The 24,727-nt window shown below is 37.8% G+C and overlaps 1 protein-coding gene and 1 long non-coding RNA gene across 2 annotated transcripts in view; both read left to right on the top strand.

The window, feature by feature from the left end:
* Nucleotides 1–24,727, top strand: part of SSH2 (slingshot protein phosphatase 2) — a 252,619-nt gene that overhangs the window by 138,723 nt on the left and 89,169 nt on the right. The gene's annotated exons all lie outside the window — the stretch shown is intronic.
* Nucleotides 11,108–13,232, top strand: LOC309851702. The gene is made up of 2 exons (XR_014304882.1): nt 11,108–11,187; nt 12,834–13,232. It is a non-coding gene; the product is annotated as an uncharacterized lncRNA (long non-coding RNA).

The raw sequence follows: 24,727 nt of genomic DNA on the forward strand, positions 1-24,727 counted from the left end.
AGGCTTAGGGGCCACTCCTTATACCAGCTATGAGGGAGATCACTAATGTACTGATTCCTTCAGGAAATATTTATCTAGAACCCTCAGAAAACTATAGTGGGGTGCAGGGTAAGGGATCAACCAAATATATTTAATGCTTAAGACTTGCCTAGCACTGTGCTAAGGTCTGTGAAGTTTACAAAAGAGAGTTACTGTATCTGATTTGCTCCCGCCAAGAGATGCGTTATACAGCATAAAATGGAGAGGAAAATCTTGAATAATAATATAGATTATAAATTCTAAAGGAGTCAGAAAAGTTTCCTAGCATACTATAAGTAAGGAATTGATCATTGGTCTTAATCAGAAGATGTAAGTCCAAATCCTAGCTCTGATACTTGCTGTATAAACTTGGGTAGGTTCCTTTATTTCTGAGCCTCAGGTTCCTCATCTGTAAAATGAAGCTGATAATCCCAGCTAGTTCTGCTTACCTGTACACAGGATTGTAATGAGAATCAGTGAGGATGAATGTGAAAACACTATAGGGTTTCTAATTGTTGAAAGACCTGAGAATTGAAACAAGGCCTTGAGAAATATATTCTACATGGATAACTTGAAAGGCTAGGTAAAAGTGGTCTCAGGGAACAACTTGAACAGAGAGGAGTATGAGACTCAGATACAGGAGGACAGTATAAAAACCTATAGCAAAGATCTGTCTTGGGAGAATGGGTTAAAAAAAAAAAGTTATACTGATTGTTTTGGAGAAGGAATGGAATTGAGGGTAATTAGGACTGGACTATAGTAGGATTTAAATTATGGAGGATCTGAAAGCTAGAAGTGAAAGTTTGGGCTTGTTCTGAAAAGGAATAAGGGACTATTTGGGGATTCTGAGTAAGGAATTATTATAAAAGTAGTCAATGTCATTTTAATAGTATCTTGGAAAGTGCCTGGTGTACAGATATTCAAAATTAGTCCAAATGAATTCAGTCAATCTATCGACAATATATAGGTTGAATTAGACACACCTACACCTAAAGTCTGAGCTTCTTATCACCTAGATTATTAGTGTGGTTCAACTTTTTCTTTACCTGCCTAGCAAGTAGGTTTATTTCAAACATCAAATAAGATGATGATGCCACCATTATCTACAAATACATTAAATGCTTCCTTCACAGAGGATGCTGTGTAAAGAAACTAGGGAAACAAAAAACTATGGCCACAAATGCCTTGGAAAATGTCTTGTGATGAATATTAGCTTGAAATGCAGAGTTCTAAGGGGTTTGGTAGCAAAAGGCTGGTATACAACAGCCAGAAGATCTTAACTGCTATATTTAGTACTGGGTTAGGTCCCTGTTACTGTCCTGGACCTGCCAGGCATAGCTAGGATCAAACAGAGGAGAAAATACCAAGTGCTGTAAGGTAAGTAAGGTCTCCAGTTCTTCCTGTTGGCAGTAGAACTTTTCAGACTTAAGCTGTTCCATAGTGAACCTCCATCATCATGAAGACAGTATAGAGTACTGGTTAAGGAAACAGGTTCTGGAGCCAGTCTAACTGGCTGGGGTTGTAATACTGCTGTATTACCTTAAACAAATGATTCAACCTCTCTGAGCCTCATAAAGATAAGAATAGAATCACAGAGCTGTTTGTGAGGATTAAGTGAGATACTGCATGCTGGTGCACCATGAATGTCAGCTCGACAAATGTCAGTTATTGTTTTTATTTTCAAAACCTTCTCAGTTCCTCTAGCCTCCACTTCTTGGTTAATTCTAAATTAACTTTCTGTTTTTCTGTCTCTCGTCTCACCTCATTCAGGACATTGAAAGCCACATGGAATTAGCATCAAACAAGATTCTAAAATATCTTCTGAATTTAAAATTATATTAGCTTAAAAGTAGTTTAAGTATTACATATATTTGTTATAGTCTAAGTAATTCTTTGAAATCAATGTCCGTAGTACAGTTTTTCATTTTTCTTTAAATTAAGTCTATTTTTCTAGTTTTTCTCCATAAGCATGTGTCATATACATACATACATATATATAAATATATGCACACACACACATATATTCAATGTAGTATGTAAAAGATGGGGTATAGAAGAGGATCTTGGGGGCACCTGGGTAACTCAGTGGGTTAAAGCTCTGCCTTCTGCTCAGGACATGATCCCAGGGTCCTGGGATCAAGCCCCGCGTCAGACTCTCTGCTCGGTGGGGAGCCTGCTTCCCCCTCTCCTCTCTCTCTGCCTGCCTCTCTGTCTACTTTCTTTTATCAAAAAAAAAGAAGAAGAAGAAGAAGAAGAGGATCTTGGGCCCTAAGTTAATTTAACAGATCACAGGATAAGAGGCGTTAAGATTCCATGGGAAAATTAAAAACTAAACCTTTCAGGAGGACAGTTTATCCCTATCTAACAATTCCTAAGATGTTTAAAATAGTTTAACTGCCAGTTCCACCTCTAGGCATAAATCCTAGAAATATATTCACATGTATGCATAAAGATTGCATGGAAGTATGTTCATAATGATATTGTATGTAATGGTTAAGACTATAAGCATCTTAAAATCAGTAGAGGACTGTTTAAATAAAGTATATATAATTGTAAAAAAGAACACTATACACTCCTTTAAAAGAATGAGGGAAATCTATATAAACACAGGAAAATGTCTAAGATGTAGTGATAAGTGGAGGGGAAAGCAAGCAGCAGAATAATATGTATAATGCATATAATATAATTCTATGCATATATGCATGTATGTTTCTTAAAAGGCAGCTACAATATATTAATCTTTACATATGCACAGGAAATTTCTGGAAAGATGAACAGTCATCCCTGAGAGTAGGATAATGGGGATAAGAAGAGTGACTTTTTTTTTTTAACCTTTATGAACACTGGGGGAAAAAAATCATAAACACATTTTTTAAAACTGGCAAAAAAAGTTTTAATCATTCAGCATATGTTGCTTTTATTTTTTTTAACTAGGGGATTATGCTAAATGAAATAAGTTAAGCAGAGAAAGACAGTTATCATATGGTTTCACTTATATGTGGAACACAAGGAATAACATGGAGGACATTAGGAGAAGGAAGGGAAAAATGAAGCGGGAGAATTCAGATAGGGAGACGAACTCTGAAAGACTATGGGCCATAGGAAATAAACTGAGGGTTTTGGGGGGTGGTGCAGATGGATGAGCCCAGTAATGGGTACTAAGAAGGGCACGTATTGCATGGAACACTGGGTGTTATACACAAACAATGAATCATGGAACATTACATCAAAAACTAATGATGTACTATATAGTGACTAACATAACTTAATAAAATTAAAAAAGAGAAAAGAAAAAGAAAATGCCAAAAATAAATAAAATGTTAAAAGAGATAGAATAGAGATTAAATGGTTAAATGTTTTATAAGATGTGTTGGATGTGAAAAGTGATCTGTAAATGCCTATTATTTTTACTAAACAATAGCATGTGGGACTTTTGTAACCTGAAGAAAGCAGCATTTCAGCGTCTCTTCCTACTGGAGCATATGGTGCTTAAGACCATGGGGGATGAATGCCTTAGAGATTGTCTCTCGTGGAGTTGATATGCAGATCTTTTCAGTATGTCCCATTGCGCTTATGGTGGAAAGTTCCATGGAAAGGACTACAAGGGTTCAGTGTCATTGTTCTATCCAGTGTTTAAAACTATTGTCTGATACTCTTTTAAATAAAGCTATTAGCCACATGGTGATTACAAAAGGATTGCTTTTAAGAGCCTTTGTTTACAGAGTTTGGTTTATTGTATTGTATGAAGAGTACCTTTGACTAAGTGTAGTGAGATACCTCTTGGTGCTGTCTGGGCAACAAGTTAGCAACTTGGATGTATTATCTTGAGAGTTTTATCCTAGCCTTTTACAGATTAACAGGAGACAGAATGTTGTGCTACTCCAGGTAACAGGCTTTTTGTTTTGTAACTCTTTAAAGTGTTGGTTTTCTCCCTTCTAACACTCAGGGGATTAATTTACTATTTATTTCTGTAGATTATGCCCTTGGAGAAAACATAAAAAATCAAATAGGCAGATATAGTCATATTTTCTTATGACTAAGTATTTTTAAAATAAAGTTATATAAGTTAATACTATTATTTAAAAGCTTGTAAATACAGGGGCGCCTGGATGGCTCAGCTGGTTAAGCATCTGCCTTCGGCTCAGGTCATGACTGCCCTAGGATCGAGTCCCTTGACAGGCTCCCTGCTCAGCGGTGAGCCTGCTTCTCCCTCTCCCTCTGCCATTCCCCCTGCTTGTGCATTCTTGCTGTCTCTCTCTCTCAAATAAATAAATAAAATCTTTAAGTAATAATAAGAGCTTGAAAATACAAAAAATCCAATAGACACTACAGATCTCACATTACTACAAAATCCAATATTAAGTCAATATAAGTAATTGCCTGACAAACAATAATGGTGAATACTTCCTGGATGAATGGGAATAGTACATTAGGGAAGTTTGTATGTATTTTAATTTCTATTCATTCATCAACTTCTCATCCCAAATACAACAAATACAACTAGCTTTCTGTTACTGGAAGCTGATTGGCCGATTTATGAATGGTAATAATGAGAATTTCACACTGTATTGTTCAAAAAGCACTTATGTAAAACTAAAACTGTGAGGTAAACGTTACTATCCCCTCTTAAAAATTAAAGAAACTGAGCGGGCATCTGGATGGTTTAGTGGGTTAAAACCTCTGCCTTTGGCTGGGGTCATGATCCCAGGGTTCTGGAATTGAGCCCTGTATCCGGCTCTGCTCAGCAAGGAGCCTGCTTCCTCCTCTCTCTCTCTCTGCCTGCCTCTCTGCCTAATTGTGATCTCTGTCTGTCAAATTAATAAATAAATTTTAAAGAAAGAAACTGAGGCTGGAACAGATTAAAATTTGCCCATAGATAATATGCCCATAGAATCTAGAACTTCTGCTTTCAGACTCATTGACATTTCAATGTTGCCTGCTTTGGCTGCTTTTCAGATTGGTGGAAAGAGCATGGAATATTATTTCTAGTCAACATCTTAACTTCTTCAACAAATGTATTAAAATGTACAGTCAACTTTACTTCAGGGTTGCCAGACAAAGGCCCTTGCCCACCCCCCGCATACACACAAACATATATGCACTTAGCTATTAATGACCTGAAGAAAGACACATGGGTTTATTTTCCCTATTAGGAGTTTTTACCTCAAAGAAACAGTCAAAAGATAAGATGAATGGAAAAAAAAAAAAAAAAAGATGAGTTGGAGGAGTTAGAGAAGCAGAAAAATCAAAAGATTTAAGGGCACCTGGCTGGTTTACTTGGTAGGAACATGTGACTCAATCTCGGGGTTGTGAGTACAAGTCCCACTTTGGGTGTAGAGATTACTTAAAAAACCAAAATATGATTAATTAATACATTTATTACAGTCATGCACTCTGATCTAAGATACTTCTTTGGAGACTCCTAACTTTCTGATTTTATTTCTGAAGGTCAGTCTCCCCAACTTTTCTCTAAACTCTGTTGAACTGAGCCATTAAGTCGCAAGTATAGATTTTTGTGCCATACACTCTTTCTAAGTACTTTCGGTCTATTAACTTATTCCTCATAGTAACTTCATAAATTTGGTACTAATAATAAGCCACAGATTAAGCGACTATCCAAAGTTCACAGTTAATGGTGACACTAAGATTCAAACCCAGCCTAGTAATTCCAAGGCTAGGATTTTTTTTTTCAAATATAATTAACATACAGCTTTATATTAGTTTCAGGTGTACAATATCATAATTCAACAATTCTATACATTTCTCAGTGTTCATTAAGATGAGTGTACTATAAACCTCTTTATCTATTTCACTCACCGCCCCCCCCCACCTCCTTTCTGGCAACCACCAATTCTCTGTATTTAAGAGTCCAGTTTTTCTGTTTGTCTCTTTTTTTCTTTGTTCATTTATTTTGTTTCTTAACTTCCACATATGAATGAAACCATTGATATTTCTCTCTCTCTGACTGACTGATTTCACTCAGCACTATACCTGTAGGTCTGTCCATGTTATTGCAAATGGCAAGATTTCATTCTTTTTTATGGCTGAGTAATATTCGATTTTCTATATAAACCAAAGTTAGGATTTTTAACTGTTCGACTCTACTGCTTTGAACTAAATGACTGTTTATCTTAAGTAAATTAAATGCATTTTTCAGGATTTCTAAGTTGAATGAAATTCCTTTCCTAAGTGCCTGACTTTAACAAAAATAGATTTAGGGACCTTCCTTGGTGTTTTATTATCCCACTTTACAAATAAAAATCAATGACTTAGGGACGCCTGGGTGGCTCAGTCGTTAAGGGTCTGCCAGGAGCTCAGGTCATGATCTCAGGGTCCTGGGATCAAGTCCTATATCAGGGCTCCCTGCTCAGTAGGGAGCCTGCCTCTCCCTCTGCCCTTCCCCCTGCTTGTGTGCATTCTCTCGGTCTCTCTCAAATAAATAAATAAATAGATAGATAGATAGATAGATAGATAAATAAATAAATAAATAAATAAAATCTTTTTAAAAAAAGAAAGAAAGAAAGAAAATCAATGACTTAGCCAAAATCTTAGTTTAGTAAATGGCATGTTAGAACTAGAGCTTAGGTCCTCTGGTTTCTAATCTGCTTTTGGCAGTTTAACACAATCACTTTTTAGCTTATTAGCTACCTTCCATTCAAGTGATCCACCCAGGTTGAAATTTTGTTCAGCAGCAAAAACATGCCCACTTCCTTCATATTTAAGGGCACTTTCCTGTCTGTCCTGGAATTCCAGTTGCTCAGCAAGTAAGTCCCTGGTTTACAGTGTTCACACCTTAAGGAGAGACATGAAGACATAGTGACGGATGCACCTTATGGATACAAGGGACATCTATTAAAAGCATCTAATTTTTTTAAAATTTTTTAAATATTTTATAAACATATAATGTATTATTAGCCCCAGGGGTACAGGTCTGTGAATCGCCAGGTTTACACACGTCACAGCACTCACCATATCACATATCCTCCCCAATGTCCATAACCCCACCACTCTCTCCCTACCCGCCCCTGTCACCCTCAGTTAGTTTTGTGACAGTAAGTGTCTCTTATGGTTTGTCTCCCTCCTGATCCCATCTTGTTTCATTTATTCTTTTCCTACCCCCCAAACCCTCCACGTTGCATCTCTACTTCCTCATATCAGGGAGATCTTAAGATAGTTGTCGTTCTCTGATTGACTTATTTTGCTAAGCATAATACCCTCTAGTTCCATCCATGTCATCACAAATGGCAAGATTTCGTTTCTTTTGATGGCTGCATAGTATTCCATTGTATATATATACCACATCTTCTTTATCCATTCATCTGTTGATGGACATCTAGGTTCTTTCCATAGTTTGGCTATTGTGGACATTGCTGCTATAAACATTCAGGTGCACGTGCCCCTTTGGATCACTATGTTTGTATCTTTAGGGTAAATACCCAGTAGTGCAATTAAAAGCATCTAATATTTTTAACATATAATTCTATAAAAACTTAATTTGGTCATAGCTAATGCTGTGAAGAGCCAAAATAACATTTTAAATATTCATATTTCTGGGGTACGTGGGTGGCTCAGTGGGTTAAAGCCTCTGCCTTCGGCTCGGGTCATGGTCCCAGGGTCCTGGGATCGAGCCCCACATTGGGCTCTCAGCTCACCGGGAAGCCTGCTTCCTCCTCTATCTCTCTCTGCCTGCCTCTCTGCCTACTTGTGATCTCTGTTTGTCAAATAAGTAAATAAAATCTAAAAAAATAAAATCTTTAAAAAAATAAAATATTCATATTTCTGAGCCTTGAAATGGTCATTAAATGACATGACAAAATGTATTTTAAATCTTCTAACTCAAGCAAGAGTATGAAGATACGCAGCAATTTTTCTTCGGGGCCTTTGTGCAGATTTTTTAAAACCCCTTCTGACTTCATGTGGAGTAGAAAAATAGCTTAGTTTATTTCATGTTGCTCAGTCTAATTTGGAATCATTTTTGAATTCCTAGATGCTTGGGTACAGAGAGTTTGCTCCCTAGAGCCTTGTTTCCTGACAGTGGAGAGTAAAGGATTAAATTGAGCTGAAACTAAATTGATTGACATTTTGACACTCTGCAGATCATGAAAAGAAAGGGAATTTGTTCAGCTTTTTTAAGACAGTAGCAGAAAGAACTGTTCCCTTAAAAGTACCCCAGTTTGCAAAGATGATTTAGTTTTTTTCTTAAAAAAAAAAATTATGAGGCACGTTCTAGCACTTTCCCAATTTCCTATCTTACAGTTCAAAGCGAGAATTTAACTTTGAAAGCTTTTGAAAAGGCCTGGATGGGGTGTTAAAATAGACTCCGCTGAACAGGCACTGGCAGAGGTCTTTTGAGGGGAAACAAAAGACTATGCACTTCTGGGGTGTCACTATAGGAACCTATCTATAAAAGACAAATATACATATTTATGAAATCCTTATCTTTAGCGTTTTGTAAATGCCAGAGATATTAAGTGCGAATTGAGTAAGATACATTTCCTGCTGACTTCTTTTTCAGACAGATATAGATGATTATTACCATTCCATCATTTTCATAAACAGCATCATTTAGTACTGACTTCAATAAAATCCCATCTCTGCTGTCATAAAAGGAACTGGACTCACCTTAACAGTGCTCTTCTAAACAGCCTGCTGCCTTTTTTTGATCATTGCCTGGAGGCTGTAATAAATTACAGCCTGGAAGAAGTTTCAAACTGGCAAGTTTGCCAGATATTTAAAGCAATTTATTTTGGGGTGTATCAGCAGATTTTTTCTTACACTGCCATTTGGGTGCCTGCTGACACAGCCTGAATAAATCTTTCAAACACTTTCCTTACTAGAGATGGATGAAGATGATGATGCACTGGACTCCAGACCTTTCATTAACTCTTCACTTGCCAATGGTTCTTTCCTGTTACCAGATCTGTAGGAAACTTAGAACCCTATTTCCAGCATGAGTTTGCAATATTTCAAATCTCTCAGTGCCTTGGCAACAACTTTAAGTTTTATGGAACGATAAACTAACAAAAGAGTGTCTGGTTTTAGGCATAAAATGTATAATTTAGGGGCACCTGGGTGGCTCAGTGGGTTGGGCTGATGCATTCGGCTCAGGTCATGATCTCAGGGTCCTGGGATCGAGTCCCACATCGGGCTCTCTGCTGAGCAGGGAGCCTGCTTCCTTCTCTCACTCTCTATCTGCCTGCCTCTCTGCCTACTTGTGATCTCTGTCTGTCAAATAAATAAAATCTTAAAAAAATAATTAAAAAATGTATAATTTAGATTGGTTATTTCCTTTCTAGTATTTAGAAAATTGCCAAATTTCCCAAAAGGAAAAGAGATCTGAAAATTTATCTAAAACAAAGACTTGTTTCTTCTTGATTCTAGCATATGTTGAGTCTTAAAGTGACTTGTTTCTAATTTTAGTCTCTTGTTTTATAATAGGATAGTGAAGTCATTTTTAAAAATTATTACTAATTCTGGCTCTAGGTCCAAAGATAGTTATTGATATATAAGTTAGTCAGGTATTTAGAAAATCATAAAATGCACATGCCTAAAAATTTTTGGTCTGATGAGACTGGAAGGGCAAGAGATGAGGGAACCGACTTTTACTGAGTACCTGCAGCATGCCTACCCGTTTTGTAGCCACTGTATAGGATGCAGGAGAGACAGAAGAGATTTTCTGAAGATTTTATGAAGAGCTAGTTCCTGGTCAGGTGAAAGGCATTGTTCAGTGAGTTGTTAGGAACATGATAAAGCTTAATCTCATGAAAGTATCAGGGTATAGGGCTTGGTAGGAAAAGCCCCACCTAAAACAGAAGTCATAAAACTGGGGTTCATATCTAGTGATGTCACTTACAAGTGAGGTCATCTGGCTGGACCCTGGATATTTATTTCTACATCTGTAAAGTGCGGATATACTCTCTAGCCTGTCTCTCTCTCCTAGATCGTTTGGCACAATAATAATCAACCATGGCCGTACATTGCAGTCACCCAGGGAACTTTGAAAAATATTGATGTCTCAGATCTCAAACTCAAGAGATTCTGATTTGATTGGTCTGGGGTGCAACCAGGCATTAGGGTGTTTAAAATCCCCACAAGTGATTCCTATGTGTAGCTAAGGCTGTGAATCCTTGGTTTGGAGAATCGTTGGGAAAGTCCTTTATAAATTTATTACAAGGGTCAGTAGATGTTATGGACAATGTAAATAGGATTTTTCCCCATCATAACTTAAGCTGTTTTTCTTCAAAAAACAAAACAAAACCAGAGACCCCGTCGGTGGCTCTTTGAGTTAAGCCTCCCACTCTTGATTTTGGAGCAGATCATGATCTCAGGGTCGTGAGATGAGCCCTGAATCCGGCTCCCCACTGGGGCGGAGCTTGCTTGGGATTCTCATTCTCATTCTTCTCCTCCCATCCCCTCTCTTATAAAAACAAAACAAAACAAAAAAAGCTTATCTCTGAATTTCCCTGGCCTTAGTACATTGAAAACCGTTGGTAAGTATTCGTTACATTTATGAATGAACGGCCTTTGGAAGTTTTAAGAACACTTGAAAAATGGGGTTTCAATGTGTAGAGTCGTTCAAGAAGCAGGACCTTTCTTACGGAAACATTCCCAAGAAACGCTGGCCTTTTTTGCCCACCCCAGGCTCGCTTCAGTCCTTCACGCAAACGTCTTGGTGCCCACCCTTCCCCACAACGGAGGTGCACGTAGCGGTATCTGGTGGGTGCCCTGAGCTTGAGGGCGGAGCACCCAAAGGGCCGACCCTTTGGGCTCCTGCGACTCTCCCCGCCCTCTGGGCTGGCCCGCTGCAGCGCCCCGCCCCGGACGCGGGTTGGGGCAGGCTGCTGGCGGCGCCCAGCCTCGGAGACTCCAAAGCCGAGCCCTAGGGCTGCGGCGACTGCCTCCGCGCGACCCGGAGGGCCCAGTTTGGACGCGGGGAGCCCGGGCTGCCCGCGCGTCTGGCCCGACGGAGCCCAGCGCGAGCGTCTTTTGCCGGAGCCAGGCGGGGGCCAGGATGCGGAGCTGTGCGCCTTGAGCTGGCTCCATGACCCTGAGCACGTTGGCCCGCGAGAGGAAGGCGTCCCCCGCCTGCACCTGCAGCCTCGGTGGCCCCGACATGATCCCTTACTTCTCCGCCAACGCGGTCATCTCGCAGAATGCCATCAACCAGCTGTGAGTGCGCCGCGCGCCCTCCCGCCCTCCACTAAAGCTGGGAAAGTTTGCTTTTCAAAAAGCAGCCGCTTTCCCCAGCATCCTGGGGAGCAAGCAAACAAGCGAGGACGAAATCGCACCCTGCGGGCTTAGCGGTTTAGTGGGGTGGAGGTGTGGGGTAATTCTTGGAGGCAGAACGTGTCCCGGGGGGTTGGGCGGATTGAACAGCCATTTGCGAGAATTTCTGGTAAACTTTTTGAGGGAATCTGAAAGTGTAGTCGTCCCTGGGAAGTTGTCTGTGGTGACCGAGTGACAGTCGAGCTGGAGACTTCAGGGGTGGAGGGCCGTCTGTAGCTCCTGAAACGCCGCCCGGAAACGCTTGGACTCCCATTCGGGTCCTGGTGTGATCAAGCTCCCGTGTTTGTTGTTTGGGGTTTTTTTGTCGTTGTTTGAAATAAGTTTGCGTGTGACTGTAGGTTTCTGTTGCAAGCCGCTAACACAAAGGAAGTCTGTCCATTCTTCACTCCCGCTGGTTGTAGTCTGGAATTATTTCAGAAAATTGGATTTCAGTAGTTCGGCTGTTTTACTTTTAGTCTACCCCTGTTGTAGTACAAGTCTGCTTGCACGCCTTCATTCACGGAAGTGGAAGATTCAACGCATCTTTAAATCGTCGCTGTTTTTGAGGTCTCTTGGAGTTGTTGTCCTTCCCTTCCATTGTGGTTTAGCTATTTTTGAGAAGTGTGTGCTGAAGCTTGTGATTAATCTCGCCTCACGGTTATAAAGCGCAAAGTAGAGGAACTCCCATCTATTCAAGCTGCATCCTTAAACCAGTGGAGTGGTTTAGGGTTACTTTAGGTAGCAGCAGTTTGGTCTTTGTAATGTATTAGTACTCAAATCCCGAGTGGCTCCTGGAGAGTCCGCTACTGAGGTTTTCCCAGATTACCAGTACTTAAGCAGCGCTTCTCGGTCCTTCCCAGGTCAACCCTGAAAAACTTTTTTTTAATGTCCAACAACAGAAACTTTCTATTATCTCTTATTAAAGGTGCCAAGATTATCATGTTAAGTGATTTATAAATAACCTTACATCTAATTTATTGTTTTAATTAATGGTTTGCTCTTCCACCAAATCAAATTAAATTCACTTGTTTCAGCTTTTTTCCTTTGTGTTGATTCGTGGTAGAGCTCCTACAAAAAATAGCCACACACAAAAAGTGGTTTTATTCCTGTGAATGTAAACTCCACAGAATTAAACCAGTCACTTACTTGCACTTTTTTTCTTTTAAAAAAAAAAAAAAAAGGAGTAGAAGAGAAGGAAAGGAGGGAGTAATCTGAAACTGGATAACCAATATCAAAATAATAGTGTTAACAATAACTTTATAAACTAAAAAAAAACATAGTGGGAGCAACCCCCATGTCTATCAGTAGATAAATGGGTACAATAAAACAGTATATGTAATACAACTATTAGTCAGCCTTAAAAAGGAAGGAAATCCTGACAAATGCTACAATAAGGATGAATTTTGAAGACATTATTCTAAGTGAAGTAAATCAGTGACAAAGGACTAATATTGTGTGATTCCCCTTATATGAGGTACCTCAAGTAATACCCAGGAGTTGGGGGAGGGGGAATGAGAAGTTTGTGTTTAATAGATTGAATTTCATTTCAGAAAGAAGAAAAAGTTCTGAGGATGGATGGTGATGAAGGTGGCACAACGATGTGACTATATTTAAAGGCTCTTTAAATTGGTTAAAATGGAAAATTTTATGTTGTGTATATTTAACTGCAATTTTAAAAAGGATTAAACAATTTAAAAGGCAGAGAGCTTCTAAGCTTTTGGGAGGAAAAGGAATTTTGAATTTTAGTTCCTAGTAGAATCAAATTAAGCCCAAATTTCTTTACCTACTAATTACTGTCTTTGGGTAAATCATTTGATTTCAGTTTCTTCCACTATAAAATGAGATTCCTACCCTAGGGGATCATAAGAGATCATATGTGCCAGTAACACATTGCAAACTGTAAATCCTTGCACAAAAAAATGAGTTAACTGAAATTAAATAATAACTAATAGCTTCCATTTGTTGACTGCTTGTCACCATGCTAAGAGTTTAATGTATATTGTCTCATTTAACCATAACAGCAACTTTATGTTTATTTAGATGATGAAACTGAGACTTAGAGAAGTTAAGTAATTGCTTATGGCCATATAGCTAGTAAATGACAAAACTCTCCTTAGAAAATCCAGATCTCTTTCCCACACTGGTGCTCTCAACCACTGTAAAAATTATATTCTTAGTAGTTGCAAGGCCACTTTTGAGACTTAATCTTAGGAAATGCCCTTAACTGCTGACATTTTCACTTAGTGAAAACTGTATTTGCTACACTAAGATTTGCTAAGGTAGACAATCTTTTAAAGAATTTGCAGACTATTTCTCCTTCGTTTTTGTCTTTTGCCACTTATTTTTTTTCTTAAAGGAGACTTAATATCCAAATTTCACTTCTAAAATGTATCCATTAATATTAAGTTAGCCATCATTTTTATTTTGCATTTATAGTGTCACTGAGTTCATCATTATTTAAAAACCTTTAGGGATAATTCTGATAAAAATAAAACCAAAAATTTTGTTAAAACATGCATTTGGGGTACATAATGCAAAAGTTTTTAATTTAGGGTCCATGGTCACCCATAGTTTTATGGATTGGCTTTAGGAAGTCAGTAAACACCTTGAGATTGTATGAAAATGTTATGCAGATAAATATATTTTTAAAACAAGATTCTGAAAGTAAGGCAATCTTATAAAAAGTTAATCTCTTTCCTAAAAGGAAGTATTATTTCTAAGGCTTGCTACTGTAAAGCTCAACTGGTGTGAGCATATCCCTGTCATGCCAGATATATAAATAGCAGCAACTGGTGGGAGCAACTAAAAGATTTAAGATTTAGGATCCTAAGTGAAGACTGACTCAAAAAAAAATTTAAGTGGATGTTTGCAGAAGGGGGTACCTTGACACATGACTAGTCTTAACCAGATGTTTCTCTTGTCACTGCTGAGAACCCACTCATAAGAACTTATTTTATTCTCATTTGCTACCTCATATTTGCTGTGGGTTTAGAAACCAAGTATGAGATCTCTGTCAAAGGAAAAAGGCTGGAGTAGTAGAGTAAGATCCTAGGGGGCTCTCCTTTGGAGAAAGTTCATGACCTTTAGAATGTGGTGTTTAGACACCTATTTGGTGATTTCACAGTCTCACTCTAATTTCTGGACTTTCAACTGCTTTATGTATAGATGAAATTAGAGAATAGCGGGGTGTTCCTGTATTTTATTGGAGATTATATCATCATTATTAGATTATGGACTCTCTTTGTCATTGCATAAAACTCACCAAATATGGAGTTAATTTTGAAGTATCAATGAAGGACATTAAGAAGTGATTAAAGTCACTCCAGAAACTAAGAATAGTTACTGTCATAAATTTAAGTCCTACTAGAAAAAAATATGCAAGCAGCCCAGAGCATCATGTAAACAAATTTCAGGGGTCTTAGATCAGACTACTCAAATAATCATGAAAAGTTCCATACCCTTTAAGAATATATACACATACTTTCTAATAAAATAGAAATCAGAATTTCTGAAAAATGTGGCAGCCTGTCTTGTTTTTAGAGAGCCAGCATTCAGTCCCTGAAAAATGGCCGCTAAGCAAGGGGCCTTCTAGTGATTGGTATATGCCAAGCAGTTTATCAAATAGGTGGCTATTTTTGTGTCCTACAAAGTTCAGAGAAAGATCAAGAATTATTAGATAAAATGCTGGCATAGGCTAACATTAAAACAGTGTTTCCATTATGACAACCTCTGATCAGAAATCTTAGAATTTAAGTACTTGGGCCATTGCTTGATTCGTTAAACAGGTTATGTTGAACTTTTTATCCTTGACCTAAAATACTTGTATTTATTACTGGATTTCATATAAGAGCTTGATTTCCTAGATTCATATCAAGGCTTTTTAAAGCTCAAGCTTAGCACCAGGAACATATCCAGATGATTAACCAAAACATAACTTTTTGTGAAACTGAAAGGTGGAAACTATTTTAATTTTGTGTCAAGTAGTATTATTACTAGTACTCTTTCCATTCTGCTCTGTAGTTATTCAAGTGACTTCATAAGTGCTCATTTCTGAACTTAAGCTTGTATTAGAGTCACGTAGACAACTTATTAAAACACAAATTGCTGCCTGGGCACCTGGGTAGCTTGGTCGGTTAACCATCTGATTCTTGATTTCTGCTCAGGTCATGTTCTCAGAGTGGTGAGTTCAAGCCCTATGTGCGCCTGGGCCTGGACCTTGCTTAAGATTCTCTCTCTTACTCTTCCTCTGCTCCTCTCCACGCCCCCCCCAAAAAAAAAACAAAAAAAAAACACAGATTGCTGCCCATACTCCCAGAGTTTCTGATTCAGTAGGTCTTCGGTGGGATGGATAATTTGCGTTTCTAACAAATTCCTAGATGATGCTGGTCCAGGAACTAACTACACTTTGAGAACCACATCCTTAAAGTATTCCTCTGAGGCAGATTGGGCAAGTCATCATCCCACATTTTGTGGAGTAATAAACTAACAAAATTGAAATGGTGAAGTGATTTTTTGCATAGCAGTTATGATTTGTTATTGGTAGAACTGAAACTAGAACCAGCATTTCCTGTCTCCACATACAGAGCTTCTGCAGTTCTACACTGTGCTGATATCTTCGTATACATATGGGAACATTTCTTTAGATAAATTTCTAGCAGTGGAATTTCTGGGTCTGATGGTATGTATATATTAACAATTTGATGCATACTGCAAACTGCCTTCTAAAAAGGCTTTGCCAATTTGCTCTTAACAGCTGTAAGAATATACCTTCGCCAACCCTATAATATTAATAATAATATTAAATAGCAATTTTTTATTAAACTCTTACTGTGTACCAGGCATTATTTTGAATACTGTTCATATTGTCTAATTTTTTCTTCTTATGAGTTAGATACACTCAGTTACAGATGGGAGGCACAGAGATGTTGAGTAACTTGTCTAAGATAATACAACCAGGATGCAAGCACAAGCAGTCTGACTCCAGGACCTCTGCTCTTAAATATTTCTCTATTTACAAGGTTTAAGTATATTTTATATTTTTTATTAGTCTTTTTCATTTTCTTATTTATATGTTTGTACTTAGGACCATTTTTTTTCCTGTTGGTATTTGTTTCTTTTTTATGTACTCTGTATGTCCTGAATATATGGCAAAAATACTTTCTGCCAGCTTATTGTGTGTCTTTTAACTTTGCACCTTGTTGTAAAAGTTCTTAATTTTTATGTAATAAAATCCTGGGACCCTGAGCCACCAAGGTGCCCCTATTTCTTTTTATATTTGCTTTTGTATCAGACCACCTTGCTGAACTCTTGCATGATCCTAATATCCGGGAGATTTTTAAATTTATTTTCTTCACTTTTTTGGATAGGTGATTATGTCATCTGTAAATAAGTTTTGCCTGAATGTTTATAAACTCATTGCTTTGGCTGGGGTCTAATGTAATGTTAAGTAGTGCCAATACTTATGGTCTTACCTTGTTTTCCATTGTACAAGGAATGTTTTTTATGTTTTGTAAATAGGTGTATTGTGTGCTGTAGGTTCTGGCATAGACCATTTATCAAGCTGACAACATTTCCTACTGTAGTTGACCCTTGAACTACATGGGTTTTATCTATGTGGGTCCACTTATAAATGGGTTTTTTTTTTCTAATAATCAGTACTTCAAATGTATTTTCTCTCCCTTAAGATTTTCTTAATAATTTCTTTTCTAGATTACTTTATTGTAATAATACAGTATAATACATGTACAAAATATGTATTGGGGCATCTGGGTAGCTTCCTTGGTTAAGTGTCAGCCTTCGGCTCAGGTGGTGATCCTGGGGTGTGGGATAGAGCCCTACGTGGGGCTCCCTGCTCAATGGGGCATCTGGTTCTTCCTCTGCCCCTCTGTCCCCTTGTGCATTCTCTCACTCTCAAATAAATACATAAAATCTTTAAAAAATATATGTATTATCAACTGTTTGTTATTCGTAAGGCAGAATTCTGGTCAATAACCCTAAGTTTTTGAAGAGTCAGAAGTTATTTGCAGATTTTTTACTTCCTAGGGGCTTGGTTCCCCTGACCCCTACACTGTTCAAGGGTCAAGTGTATACCCAATCAAACATTTTTATGCATAGTTATTAAATTACATTAAATGCTTTTGGGGCATCTATTGGAATGATTTAACTTTAAATCATCCTTACACACTGTTTGTGTTACTTGTTAACGGATTGCTGGATCTGGTGTACTATCTATCTATCTATCTATCTATCTATTTATTTAGATTTTATTTATTTATTTGACTGAGACAGACACAGCAAGAGAGGGAACCTAGGCAGGGAGAGTGGAAAAGGAAAAGCAGCGTCCCTCGGAGCAGGGACCCTCAATGTGGGGCTTGATCCCAGGACCCTGGGATCATGACTTGAGCCAAAGGCAGATGCTTAACAACTGAACCACCCAGGTGCCCCTGGTGTACTATTATTTAAGACTTTTGCTTTTGAGTATTTGTTGAATCTTACTCCAACTTATGTCTGATTTGTAGAATAATTTAGTTGTAGCCTTCCATGTTTTTCTAGATCTGAGACAGTTCTTTAGCAGAATATGTGTTTTAAAAGCCTGGAACCAAGAGGTCCTACCCCCAGTGTTACAATTTTATACATTTTTTTCCTTTGCCTTTCAAATTTTTAAATGTCTGTTCCCATTGAATAAGTGTAATTATTATCCATGATACTTTTTAAATATAGATCTTGTCCTTTACCGAAATGGGCAAACATAATTGAAAGCAGGCATTTATTTATGATTTAAGGTCTTCTCTTTGATGGGTAAGGAGACTAATACTAATATTTAAAAGAGAATTTAATTTAAAATTAAAGAAAATTAAATAAACACCTAATGAGGTGTTTATTTTTCTTTAATTTTAAATTAATATTGTTTCTGTAGTTATCTGATCCTTACATAGAGGAAATAGCCTTAAAAAGTAGAATGTCTTTTAAAAGATGATCAAATAAGTTTATATCAGTGAATCTTGTAGGTGTTAGGGCCTTCAAATATGAAGAGAATGTTAATGATCTGTTGCCAGAGTATAAAGGTACATTATGTTTTCATTATTGGTGATAACTTTATGTGGTTTTTATCCACACTTGTATTTGTTTGGAGTCAGAGCAGTAATTGGCTTGGAGCCAAGGAGGAAAAAGAAGAACTCTCAACTTTGGCCTTATTGGAACGATGTTTAACCAAGTTAACTGAAGAGTAAATCTGCACAATGAAGATGAACAGGAATGGTGAAGTTGTGATATCTTCACGTCAGAATTTCTTTTTGATTAACCTAGAGTGGATTTTTTTTCCCCTTAAATTACTACATTTTAGCTTGTGTGCTTATGTGTAATCACTCCTAAAATTGAGCAATTTCTTTAGACGAGTACTGAGAAACCACTGCCCAAAGCTAAATAATTAAGGATGTTTTCGTTCTCTGTTTCCAAGAGCTGTTGGTTGGACCTTGGAGTAATAGAGGGGTCCAAACTCTTCATATCATGTTGCTCACATCTCTTCTTGGGTGTCTCCCGTAAATGTGAGTCCTCTTAATTACCATATGTTAAACTGCCTTGGGGCTAAAGAACAGTGGTGTAGATGCTATCACATGTTTCTGAATTTCTAAGGTGAAAGAAAAATAATTGGTATCCTAACTACTTTAAGATAGGGCTAAAGTTAGCTTTGCATTGTTGAATGATGCAGGATGTTGCTGCCACTAATATAATTAGGTTTAACCTGAAGAAATGTGCTAAGAACATCAAGGCCTTTTAGGAGTTCCTGTGATTTGGAAAGGATGTAGCAAATGATTTATAAATAGATGGCCTGTGTTGCACACCAAAGGGCAAATTTGGGCTTACTTCCTTTTTTGCAGATTTGTACAAATTGAGCAACTCTTCTTTTCTGCATTAATCTGTTTTTAGAGGGGTGTGATCCCTCTTTTAGTATCCTGAGGGTTTTGGCATTAGTTATGTCTGTTAAAGCAACAGAATCGGGGCGCCTGGGTGGCTCAGTGGGTTAAAGCCTCTGCCTTCGGCTCAGGTCATGATCCCAGAGTCCTGGGATGAAGCCCCACATCGGGCTCTCTCCTCGGCAGGGAGCCTGCTTCCTCCTCTCTCTCTGCCTGCCTCTCTGCCTACTTGTGATCTCTGTCTGTCAAATAAATAAATAAACAAAATCTTTAAAAAAAAAAAAAAGGCAACAGAATCCAGAAGCTTGAATTACTCTCAAATAAAGAGAAACTTTTGTGTTAGCCTATTTTAGAGTGTTGTGGTTTTTTAAGTTGTAACAGTTTTTAGATGTGGAAGACTTAGAATTACAGTTGACCCCTGATGAGGCAGGGGTCAGGAGCCTTGACTCGTACCCACACAACCCCCCACCCCCACCATGCATAGAAAATCTGCATAATTTTTAACTTCCTCAGAATTTAACTAATAGTCTGCTATCGACCAGTAGCCTTACTTATAACATAAACAGCTAATTAACATCTATTTTGTATATGTATTATATACTATAGTCTTTTTTTTTTTTTTTAAGATTTTATTTATTTACTTGAGAAACAGAGAGAGAGTGAGAGAGAGAGAGCGCAGAGGGCAGAGGGAGAAACAGATGTCCGGCTGAGCAGGGAGCCTGACATGGAGCTCGATCCCAGGACCCTGAGATCGTGACCTGAGCGGAAGGCAGATGCTTAACCATCTAAGCCACCCAGGAGCCCTTATACTATATCCTTTTTTTTTTTTTAAGATTTTATTTATTTATTTGACAGACAGAGATCACAAGTAGGCAGAGAGACGGGCAGAGAGAGAGAGAGGAGTTAGCAGGCTCCCTGCAGAGCAGAGAGCCTGATGTGGGGCTCGATCCCAGGATCCTGGGATCATGACCTGAGCCGAAGGCAGAGGCTTTAACCCACTGAGTCACCCAGGCGCCCCTTTATACTATATCCTTATAGACTTTTTCTATGCACATGATTCATTTGTGAATTTCTTCAAATTGTTACAGATTTCAAAAGTATTTTCCAATATTTTCATGAAAAAAATCTACATATAAGTAAACTCATGCAGTTCAAACCCATTTTGTTGAAGGAACAGTCACTTGTACTATATTTCTCCTAAGGTTAATATACCCAGTTTCCATAAGCACCAAAATATTTTCATTTTCTATTATTGTTCATTTTTAATTTTCTATTACTTTTTGTGGGGAGCTGTAGTTTGAAAAGTTGCAGCTTCTATAGGGGATATGAAATTTTACTGGCGATGGATGAGCATCACAGAGGTGGGATCGGGTCCCACATCTGGTTCCCTGCTTAGCAAGAAGTCTGCTTCTCCCTCTCCCTCTGCCTGACACTCCACCTGCTTGTCAAATAAACAAATAAAAGCTTTAAAAAAAGGAAAAGAAAGAGAGCAAAGAAATAGACCTTAGTCCCATTCAGAGTTTCACCACCTATGAGCTGTGTTTCCTCATTAATAAAGGGGAACTTAGAATACCTGTTTGGATTAAATGTGATATTTGTGAAGTACTGCTAAAGCACTTGGTAAATGGTAGCTAATATTTTTGCTCTTTTGACATAAGCTAAAATATAGGGGAAGGAATGAGAATATAGCCTGGTAAGCCAGCCTGATGGTAAAATTCTATCATTTGCATAATTGCACATATTCTGGGCAAAGGGTGGGAGATTCAAGGAAACATAGACATTCTTGTGTTCTTGTAGTCAGGATGCTCAGTCTGTTGAAGATATAAGACAGGTCAATAAAAGGATAAATAAGAAAACAATTTAGTACATGCTAAGTGCCAGATGACTGGTGCAAACAGTGCTTAAGTATTCAAAGGACAGAAAGGTATTGTAAATGAGCCAATTAGTAAGGCATTACAGAAGTAGGATTTGAGCTGTGACTCTGACCTTTATTTCTCCCTGTCTTAAATGTCTTGATTTGTATAAACAGAGATAAAGGGTACTTGAGTGGTGAGAGAAAAGGAAGACAGTTGTGGCAGATGTTATGGCCGTATTACCAATAGTTAAATTTCAATGAGAGACTATTAATCATTTGCAGTAAAAAGGAGAATCCAGAAAGGCTTTTGTGTAGACTGACTGTGTTCTCTAGGGTATTGCTGTGAGCATATTTCTATATATCATGGGCAGAATTTATCAGGTTTTATCAAGTACCCACTGAGTACACAGTGCAGTAACTAACATTTGCAGACTTTATTCAGGGAGGCTGCCAATTTTACAGCATTGTTAATGAGTCAGTACCAGTGGCTGGGAGCACAGTGTGAAATCCCCACAGGCAGCATAAGAATAGAAATCATTAAACTATCTGTTAGTGGGTTTATGGTTTAAAAAAGAGAGAGAGAGAAAGAAAAGAAAAAAGCATATTCAAGTAATTCAAAGCAAAAATCTCCTTCTCTGCTTCCTCCGGGTGCTTTTAGCTCTAGATATTATTACGTCAGCATCATGTGGTAGGCAACGTGGTTCCCATGGCACAGAGAGCTTGTAATATTTACAGTGGGGTGAGCTCTGACGGGTGGAGTGTGCTGATTACTATTTGTCCTTGTTCTTATTGGCTTGGTTACCCGTTTAATGGTCTGGTTGCCTATTAACGGCTTAACTTATTTAGCATTCTATAAGCACTGGACAGGTCCTTAGTTTCGAACTCCAGCACGCATGGAAACCATGCAAGTGGACCTGGATCTTTTACACACATAGTAAGTCTACAATTATACATCAATTAATAAAGATCAAGAACTATATAAATGCTATGTCACACTAAGCCCAAATGATAGTTTACTGATATTGATTCAAAGAAGAGTAGCTGCAACGAAGTACTAAAACTTCTACACATTGTTCCTTATACTCTAGTGCACTGAGAGAAGATGGCAGACTGAGAGCATGTAAGAGAAACTGCACGTTTATGTCCACTTAGTGAATCCAAGTAAATACATTTAAACCCAGAGTAATTTTTTTTCAAAATTAAAAAAATAATAAAGAAGAACTAAAGATTGTAGACTGGCTAGTTATCATCTCTCTTAACTTAAAGATGAAAAGCCATTGTTGTTTTAATTATACTTTTTTATTGCCTCCTTGGAAGTACTTGAGTATATCTGTTGAGAACCCACTTCAGTCCTATCCGTGAGTTGGGGCTTGTTCACTTCTGTGGCTCTTCTGCGCTCAGTCTCAAGTAACAATTCCCACACTACTGGAACTCTCTGTTTTGTTGCCATTCTGATGCCTGAAGAAGTTCTCAACAAGACCGTATGCCCTGTTTGTCAGAAAATGTTAATGTCCCAAGATGTTTATTATGCTTTAAAAAAAGTAAGTAACATCTAGTCTCTTCCCCAATTAAAATCAAAATTAACAAATATTGAATACCAGTGCTGTTCTTTATGGCACTCTTACAAATCACTTTGTGGAAAATTTCCAAATGGAAAATCCCTTTTGCTTTAAAAACTTAGCTACCTGATACACATTAAAGTTGTTAATATCTCACCCTTTACCACCCACTCAACTTTAAAGCAAACTTGTCCTAGGTGAGTGATTTTTTTTTTTAATTTTTTTTTTTTTTTTTTTTAATTTATTTGACAGACAGAGATCACAAGCAGGCAGAGAGGGAGGCAGGGGGAGAGAGAAAGGAAGAAACAGGCTCCCCACTGAGCTAAGAGCCCAATGCGGGGCTAGATCCCAGGACCCTGGGATCATGACCTGAGCCGAAGGCAGAGGCTTTAACCCACTGAGCCACCCAGGCACCCCAGTGATTTTTTTTTTTTTTAATATGACTTGTCTTACTGATAATTTAAAACTGAACAAAAAGAATTGGTTATTTTTCAATATTTGCAGATGAGGCACATTTATTATAGAAAAAAAATACCAAGGCACTCCTTTTCCCAACAAAAAGCGTTATTCTCATTCTTATCTCCCAAAGATATTTACTATTAACATGATCTAGGCTTTTTCTGTATATGTATATATACAAAATTTTAAAAATGGGACTGTCCTCTATCTACTGGTTGGTAATCTAATTTTTTCACTTAGCATATTGCAAACATCCTGCCATTGTCCTCAAACGCATTTCTTTCATATCCTTTTTAAGAGTTGTTTGTGTTCCATAAAACTTCACATTCTGTTGTATTGTTGCACATTTTGACTATGTCCAGTTTTTCACAGTTATAAACAAAAACCTCAGTGAATGAAGATCCTGTGCCTAAATCTTTGCACATGTACATAAAAGAAATACTCTAAAGCTCAACTCTGGGATTGCTAGGCCAAAGGGTATATACCTAATTCTGGGGCTTTTGATAGATTGCTAGTTTGTTCACTAAAAATGTACCAGTCTCAATCCCACCAGCAATTTTAGTAATTCATTTTCATAGCACTCCTGAAATGATACAAAGTAAAATCAAGGTAAATACAGTTTTATTCTTTAATTCATCTGAACTGCTTGGAGAGCCAGAAAAATTGATCCTAACATGTCTTTTCCTATCAGGAAACTAATACCTATGCACTAATGGAAATTTCTTTAATTTGTGAACTATTTGAGTAAAACTAATAGATGAAATAATATTGATAAGTTAAGCTACATTTTGAGATGTTGTTGAATGTACCCGTAGTGTTTATGAATTTGCTTGCATCCCACTTTTTCATTTTATTCTAAAATCATCACCATTTTTTGACTTAGAGAATTTTAGACCCAAAAGGTAAATAAACAGACTTACCCTAGGGTCCTGCAGCAAATTAATTCAGATCTTGAGCAATATTTTGTGGTTTTCTGTTCAGGAAATGTTAGGCAGCATTGAGTTTTCCCATAGAACCATCTTAACTAAGGATAGTGAAATTTAAAAAGATGATCAAATACATTAGTTTGTTAATGGTTCTAACTAATGAAGTTAGCGTTTCCTGGTCTGAACTATAGGAAGGAGTGGGTATATTTCTCCAAGTTGAGGAGGTTAACTTTTTCGGGGAATGTGTTGTTAAATTCTTGAAACAAAAGTTTCCATCTTTGAGACTATATGAGTATTGAGTATTAGAGAAGGGAGAAGGGTGTGTGTATTTCCTAAAGCTCTTAAAGCATCTTATTTTGAAATGTTAGTCACTGGCAGGTCTAAACAGTAACCAGAGTGGTCCTCTGGCCGACTTAAAAAGAAGAAAGATGGGAAGGAGAAGGGAGTGTTGGAGTGCAGATCCCAGTTGCACACTGGTTTCAGTAGTGGTGGTTGCCTGTCACTATCTGAAATCCAGCTGCTTCCTTAATGAAGGTGTATGTTTTAATCACCGGGAGATAAGAATGCTTTTAGGTGAAGTTTCACTTTTTGTAGTGGCAGCAGTCCTGGACATGCTGCTAGAACACAGAGGGTGACTTCAGTACCTTCTCTTCAGATTGTATCTCTGCCCGCAGCTCATCTCTTTTACATAGCCAGCTTTTGTTCATGGAGAGTGGACCTCTGTGGGTTGGC

Source organism: Mustela nivalis, assembly GCF_964662115.1.
Source record: "Mustela nivalis genome assembly, chromosome: 17".
Lineage (NCBI taxonomy): Eukaryota > Metazoa > Chordata > Mammalia > Carnivora > Mustelidae > Mustela > Mustela nivalis.